The sequence below is a fragment of the Physeter macrocephalus genome, chromosome 14 (genome assembly GCF_002837175.3).
Source record: "Physeter macrocephalus isolate SW-GA chromosome 14, ASM283717v5, whole genome shotgun sequence".
NCBI classification, from domain to species: domain Eukaryota; kingdom Metazoa; phylum Chordata; class Mammalia; order Artiodactyla; family Physeteridae; genus Physeter; species Physeter macrocephalus.
The window spans coordinates 77713598-77720839 of record NC_041227.1 but is presented as its reverse complement, the minus strand read 5'-3'; the positions used below and the strand labels follow the sequence as shown (position 1 = coordinate 77720839).

Sequence of the window (7242 nt, the reverse complement as noted above, 5' to 3'; positions counted from 1 at the left end):
GATTCTCGGCTTCATCTGTATCCACCCAGGTGTGCAGACCCACGGTGCCCAGTTCCATCGTGCACTCGTGTGCATGAGAGGTGGGCATGCCTGGTACCCTCTAGACCTCAGTTTCCTCATCCGGAAAAGGGGGAGAGAAATGTCCGCCCCAACAGTGTGGCTGGGAGGCTGCAGCTGGAGCGTTTGGTGGGTGGATGACGGCTGGGCCGTGGGGCAGCTAAGGAGGCTCCTCTTGCCTGATACTTTGCCGTGGCCACTTCTTGTCCAGCAAGGCCTGGGGAGGCAGGGCCTGCGGAGGCGAGGGAGGGTTGGGAAAGGGGTGCCATGAAGGGGGGTGCCTATGGAGGTCTGGGCCGTACAGGGAGAATCCAGCCAGTCCCTCATTCATCGTGTGGGGACATCACAGGTCCCCCTGGCCAGGGAAGAAAATGTCCCCACTAGAGGGCACCCGAGAGCAGTGTCTTCCCGCTCGTGCGGCGCTCCAGCCCGCCCCAGCCGGCTGTCATTCACTTACTTCTCTCTGTTCCCGCCCGCCCCCCGCCCCCCGCCTCCGCCGCACCCTTCCTTGGGCCCCCGCCCCTCCTTCCTACTCCCAGGGCCTCCCCTTCGTTTGGGCTGCTTCATGCCCGCTACCTACTCTGTCGTCCCCTGGCCACACTTCTGTCAATTCTCTCTTGCTCATACCTGCCCTTCTCAGCTGGGTCACCTTGACCTAGTCACTTAACCTCACTGCATTTGGGGGTCTTCCTTCCCTGTCAGGGTCATGGTGGCTTCCATCAGAGGAGCACCCAGGTGCAGTGCCCACTGGTGTGTGCCCCTAAGTCATGGGAGGAAAGGCAGACTCTCCTTTTGCTTTCTCTTCCCTGTTCCTTCCCGAATGCCCTTTCTAAACCCCCACGCCCTCCCCCCTTCCTCCCTGCTGGCTAGGCTTGCCTACAGCCCTCTGGAGCCCTCTGCGCCACGCTCCCAGGACAGGGCTCCAGGACTCACCGTCTGGCACCCACCATCCAGTGTGTCCTCACCACCACGGAGGCTGCCTGTGGCCCCGGCCACCTGGAATCTGAGGCCAGGGGACCTGCAGGCCCGTGTCGTGCTGAGTACGCTGGCCCTGAGCCTCACCTGGAGTGACCCTCGCCCCAGGGACAGGACAGTCAGGACAGGACAGGACGGCAGGGCATGGGGTTGGCTGGCCCCATTTGTCAGAAACACAAGCCTCCAGCCAGGCCAGGCCAGGCCATTAGCCTAAGGGAGCTATGGCCTAAAGACCTTCCCACCCTGGGCCCACACCCCAGCAAGTCCTTCCTTCCCGCAGGGGTGCTGAGGAAAGAGGGAACCCCACACCTGCCCACTTTGTCGAGCACCTACTGTATGCCTGGGGCTCACGTTCAGCACTTTGCATGCTCCACCTCGTATAGTTGTAACGTACTTGCCCCAGAGGGATTACTGATGGGCCCACTGTACGGAAGAAGAAACTCAGGGTCAAAGAGCTTGACCACCATGTCCAGCTACCGGCTCTGCGCTTTTCCCCTCCTTTTTTCTTCTCCCCCTCCTTTTTGAAAAGCGTGAAATATTTCGAATATACAGAAAAGTATAGAGAGGAATATAATGCACCCCCAGGTCCGGTAATTATTTCACTATATTTTCTTCAGTTCTGTTTTCTCAGAGAAATAGAGGATATCAGCATCAGTGGATGCCCACCCTTCCTGCCCCCTCCCACCTCCACCCTGAAGCTGTGGTGGCCCCTGCCCATCTGCTTCCACGGCCTTTGTTCCTACCTACATGTCCCTCAACGATAAATGGGAGTGTCCTGTGTGCGCATTCCTTTTTACAGCCTGTACCGGGGTATAATTTACTTACAGTAGAGGTCACCAGCCTTGGGTGTACAGCTGGGTCCTGAGTGTACTGCAGTGGGGTCACCACAAATCAGCACCCAGAACTTTTCCATCCCAGGATGGCTCCCCATGCACCGGCCCCCATGGCCTACCCCCCACCATCCTGACTGCCGTCACCCTTAGTTAGCTTTGGCTGTAAGGGGAACCTGAACCAGACAGCCTGAGGCTGCTGCATCTGGGTGCTTCTGACTAGTTACTCCTGACTTTGCACGTATTTCATCCCATACCCCTCTTATCTATGCCTGCTCCTGAGGGCCGGTATTTGGTGGTTTCACAAAGTGTTCTTACATTTTACAAACTCGACCTGACTGCCTTGCACTTTTCTCCCCGGGGCTTCGCTTAGATTGATCTGGGCAGTGACCTCGGCCTCCCTCGCAGGCATCTTCTGGAGGTCACCCTGCGGGGCCCAGGCGCCCGCCTGCCCCGGCGCCAGACTGTCCAGCAGCTCCGGGGTTAAAGCGCCGCAGACCGACCTGGGTGGGGGCGGGGCGGTGGCGTCCGCGGCGGGTCCCCAGACCGGGAACCCCCAGGACAAGCCTCCCAGCCTCCCCGAGGCCTCCCCAGGCCGGGACCCCCCCAGGACAAGCCTCCCAGCCTCCCCGAGGGCGCCCCACCCCAGGGCCCAGACGCTACCGGCCCTGTTGAGAAGCGCGTACGTTTCGAAAGGCGCAGCCGCACCTCGGACCCCTCCCGGGCCCCTCGGCACACGGGAAGTTCAGGGAGGAAGCTGAGCGCGGCGCGCGCCGGGCGGCCCGCGGGCCGGATGACTAAGTTTGGCCGCGCGCCCCGCCGCCGGTTGCCTTTTATGGCGGACTCGCCGGCAGCGGACGTGGCCGCCCGGGCCCCCCCACCCCCCGGCCGAGGGGCTGAGGGCACGACTGCGAGGGGGCGGGCGGCGGCGGGGGGTTGCGGGCGCTTCCCCGAGGGCCGCCCATCCTCTCCCCCCACCTCCCCCACCTCCCCCACCCCACCCCTACCCCCAGCTGGCCAGGCCCAGCCTCCCAGATTTACCGAGAGGGAAACTGAGGTCCGGGGAGGGGCGGAGCCCTGCAAAGGTCACATCGCACCACGGCGGGGTGGCACCCGATGACACCCAAAGGCCTTGCTTCCCAGCCCAGGGCCAGGACAGAGATGACACACTCCCAAGGGCGCGCAGCTGCATTTATTGAGCACCCACTGTTTGTCTCCCGGCCTCCCGATTTCTCGGTTTCACAGCAGTCCTTTGAGGGCGGGTTTGGGTCCGCGAACCACAGCCCGACGCGGGCTGTCCCCGGAGGGGAGAAGCAGCTCCCCCTTGTCCCTCCCCCTCACCTGCCCCTGGCTGGCTGTTGTACTTCACGTTTGCGGGGAGATGAAAATCATCTCCCCGTTTAACAGATGGTAAACTGAGGCTGTGAGCCCCAGGTCAGGGAGCTAAGTGGCAATGCGAGGGGCCTAACATAAGTATGTCTGGGGGCGGGTACCCCAATCCTAGGGGCGTCAGAATGCACATACGCCCCACACGGAATAGAACTCCCGTCCGTCTGTGCGGAGCTGAGTCGCACCGCGACCCTCGGGGCACTTGTGCGGTTTCCTGTTGGTCTTCAGTCCCCGCCCCCGGCCCTGCCACGCTGTGGGCCTCCGTCTATTCAAAGGCAAAATGAGGAGAGTACAGGGGGTCCGGTTTGGAGGGGGGTTGCGCTCGGGGTGATGGTCTGGGAGGAGAGAGGCGGGGAATTAGGACACCCGGGCGCTGGGCTGTGCCCCGCTCCCAAGCCGGGGCGCTCAGGCCCGCGACAGCTCCCTGGGGGGAGGGGCATGGGGGGGCGGCCCAGGCAAACCTCCGCGGCGGCCGGGCCTGGGAGGCCAGCGCCCCCTCCCCGGGCGCTCCCAAACCTCGCCTTTTATGGAGAGGAAGTTGGGCCAAGTGGGCCGGGCCGGCCCGAGGGGCGGGGTGGGGACCTGGAGCTCCGGCCCGGCCCGCGCTGGACACGCACGGGGAGCACCAGCCTTATCTCCGAGCCGCGCCGAGCGGCCCTGAGGCGCGGGAGGCCCGGAGCCACGGCCGCGTGAGCCGCGCGGGCCTGGGAACGCCAGATAATAAACACCCCACCCTGGCCCCCAGCGGCCGAGCCCGGGGGAGGCGGAGCCTGCACCCCTGCCGGCCAAGCCTGGCGCGGGCCCTGGGCTCCTACGACCTGCCTGGGGACGGGTCTGCGCACGCTCACCTTGGGACCCCAGACGGTTACCTACCTGAGGTGTCCAGATGGGCTCCCACCCTCTGATTTGACTTAGACACCCCTCTGCGCGCTCCCCTGACCTGGGAGAGTCAGGGCCTCTGTCCAGCAGCTCAGTGTCTCTGGGTCCAGACTCCCAACAAAGTTCTCCTCCACCTCCAGCAGCCACCAGCCCCAGCCCTGGCCACTTGGCGGGAGGAGGGCCCGGATGGGCTGTAGGATTCCGCGCAGCCATCCGTGTGGTCCAGCGTCCAGCTGGGACCCTGCAGGTCTGGTTTGAGGCCACCGGGCTCCATTTGCCAGGTGGGCACACTGAGGCCCAGAGACAGCAGGGCGTGGTTCAGGGTGCTGCAAAGGTTCTGCTTTGCTGTCGTGGGGCCTCATGAACCCCGACCAGAGGGTCTGGACACGGGGAATGCTGTCCCAGCTATGCCCGAAGAGATTCTCTTGAGTCCCCCCCCAGAAATCGCCAGGCCTTGGAGGGAGTTCACAGGCCCGAGTAGCTGAGCGGCAGAAGATGGGGCTGCCGCAGGGCCTGAAGACGCTGGTCCGGCCCCGATGCAAACGCTCTGTGACACCAGCACAATCCCCTCCCTCCTCCGGGGTCAGCAAGACCTGGCCAGGAGTCCTGGGCCGCCCTTCCTAAGGGTGGGGGCCCCGAAGGTCTCTAGGCCCATAGTGGATACCTGCCCCTGCCCCCAGGCCTGGGATGACATTTCAGTGGAGGATAGGGACAGGCGGGTGGCGGTGTACATGGATATTTTCAGATTCCTGAGCTGGAAGGCTGCCACCACACCCTGTACACCCTCGGGGAAAGGTGACTGTCATGATTAAGTCTAGATATGCCTACAAGTGCCCCTGGATGACAGGGAGAGGCCAGATTCCAGCCCCTGCACTTTGTCCTTTGCTCTCCGCTCACAGGGACCCTGGGGGGTCCCAGGGCTAGGGCAGAACCAGGAAGCTTAGCTTATCAGCTGATACATGAACACCTTTCTCCTCCTCCCTACACCCCCCCACCCCCTCCCCCCAAACCAACCATGAGCAGGTACCACAGAGAGGCCACTGGCCCCCGGTTCTTCCCTCGAAACAAGAGCGGTAGTAACCACAGCCCAGCAACTCCATGTTTTTTTTGTTTTCTTGGCTGCACTTACATGGCATGCAGGATCTTCCTGGACCAGTGATGGAACCTGTGCCCCCTGCCTTGGGAGAGCAGAGTCTTAACCACTAGACCACCAGGGAAGTACAGCTCCGTGGTTGTTTTTGTTTTTTGTTTATTTAAATTAATTAATTTATTTTTGGCTGCGTTGGGTCTTCGTTGCTGCGCATGGGCTTTCTCTAGCTGTGGCGAGCAGGGGCTGCTCTTCGTTGTGTTGTACGGGCTTCTCGTTGCAGTGGCTTCTCTTGCTGTGGAGCACAGGCTCTAGGCGCACAGGCTTCAGTAGCTGTGGCACGTGGGCTCAGTAGTTGTGGCTCGTGGGCTCTAGAGCGCAGCCTCAGTAGTTGCGGCTCACGGGCCTAGTTGCTCTGCAGCATGTGGGATCTTCCCGGACCAGGACTGGAACCCGTGTCGCCTGCATTGGCAGGCGGATACTTTTTTTTTTTTTTTAATAATTTTTTTAAAAAATTTATTTTCTTTCTTTATTTTTGACTGGGTTGGGTCTTCATTGCTGCATGGGCTTTCTCTAGTTGCGGCCAGCGGGGGCTACTCTTTGTTGTGCTGCGCGGGCTTCTCATTGCGGTGGCTTCTCTTGTTGTGGAGCACGGGCTCTAGGCACGCGGGCTTCAGTAGTTGTGGCGCACGAGCTTAGTTGCTCTGCAGCATGTGGGATCTTCCCGGACCAGGGCTCGAACCCGTGTCCCCTGCATTGGCAGGCAGATTCTTAACCACTGAGCCACCAGGGCAGCCCCAGCTGCATGTTTTTTGACCCCTCGACTTACACTCTGGTTTCATCCTTCCAGCAGCCCCACACAGTTTTTACCCCCTTTTTTAAAAAATTAATTTATTTTTTGGCTGTGTTGGGTCTTCGTTGCTGCTCGCGGGCTTTGTCTAGTTGCGGCGAGCAGGGGCTACGCTTCGTTGCAGTGCGCAGGCTTCTCACTGCGGTGGCTTCTCTTATTGCAGAGCGCAGACTTTAGGAGCATGGGCTTCAGTAGTTGTGGCATGAGGGCTCAGTAGATGTGGCTCACAGGCTCTGGAGCACAGGCTCTGGAGTTGTGGTGCATTGGCTTAGCTGCTCCACGGCACGTGGGATCTTCCCGGACCAGGGCTCGAACCCGTGTCCCCTGCATTGGCAGGTGGATTCTTATCCACTGTGACACCAGGGAAGTCCTCACCCCCATTTTACAGGTGAGAAAACTGAGGCCCTTTGCAAGTAAAGTAATACGCCTCCTCTTGCCATCTTTCCCTGGCTGTGTGTGACCTTGGGCATGTCCCCTCACTCCTCTGGGCTTCACCTGGATTTGGGGAAACATCAAGGCCCCCGGGGACAGTTAATGGGGAGTGAGCAGGACAGGGCCTGCCTCCTAGAGGCTCATGAAGGGCATCTGGGCATGTAGGGACAGTCGGTCCCTGCTGGGGGCTCACCACCTCACCTCATCCAGGTAAGTGTGGCCCTGCATGAACGCGAGTGAGCTGCATGCTCCCCATACCCCGGGCAGGTCCCCAACCTCGACTGTCAGCTTTGCTACCCACAACTTAAAACATCATGATGGGGCTTCCCTGGTGGCGCAGTGGTTGAGAGTCCGCCTGCCGATGCAGGGGACGCGGGTTCGTGCCCCGATCCGGGAAGATCCCACGTGCCGCGGAGCGGCTGGGCCCGTGAGCCGTGGCCTCTGGGCCTGCGCGTCCGGAGCCTGTGCTCCGCAACGGGAGAGGCCACAACAGTGAGAGGCCTGCGTACCGCAAAACAAAACAAAAAACAAACAAACAAAAAAACAAAAACATCATGATGAAAGCTGCCCTTCCTGCCTCTTGGGGTTGCCATGGGATAAAATCAAATTAGAGAACATCAGAAAAATGAAAGAGTATCACAGACACATAGGTTATTATTCTCATTACTATTATCATAATTATTTGTATAGCTCTAGTATTTCTTTTTTTTTTTTTTTTTTTTTTTTTTGTGGTATGCAGGCCT

General features: G+C 60.5%; 1 long non-coding RNA gene across 1 annotated transcript in view; it reads right to left on the bottom strand.

Moving 5' to 3' along the window:
* Positions 1-5390: 5390 nt before the first annotated feature.
* The window catches only part of LOC129392752 (uncharacterized), a 9028-nt gene continuing 7176 nt past the window's right edge, over positions 5391-7242 (bottom strand). Inside the window, exon 4 of the long non-coding RNA XR_008619210.1 lies at positions 5391-6562. This is a non-coding gene — a long non-coding RNA (uncharacterized lncRNA). The remainder of the gene's footprint in view (positions 6563-7242) is intronic.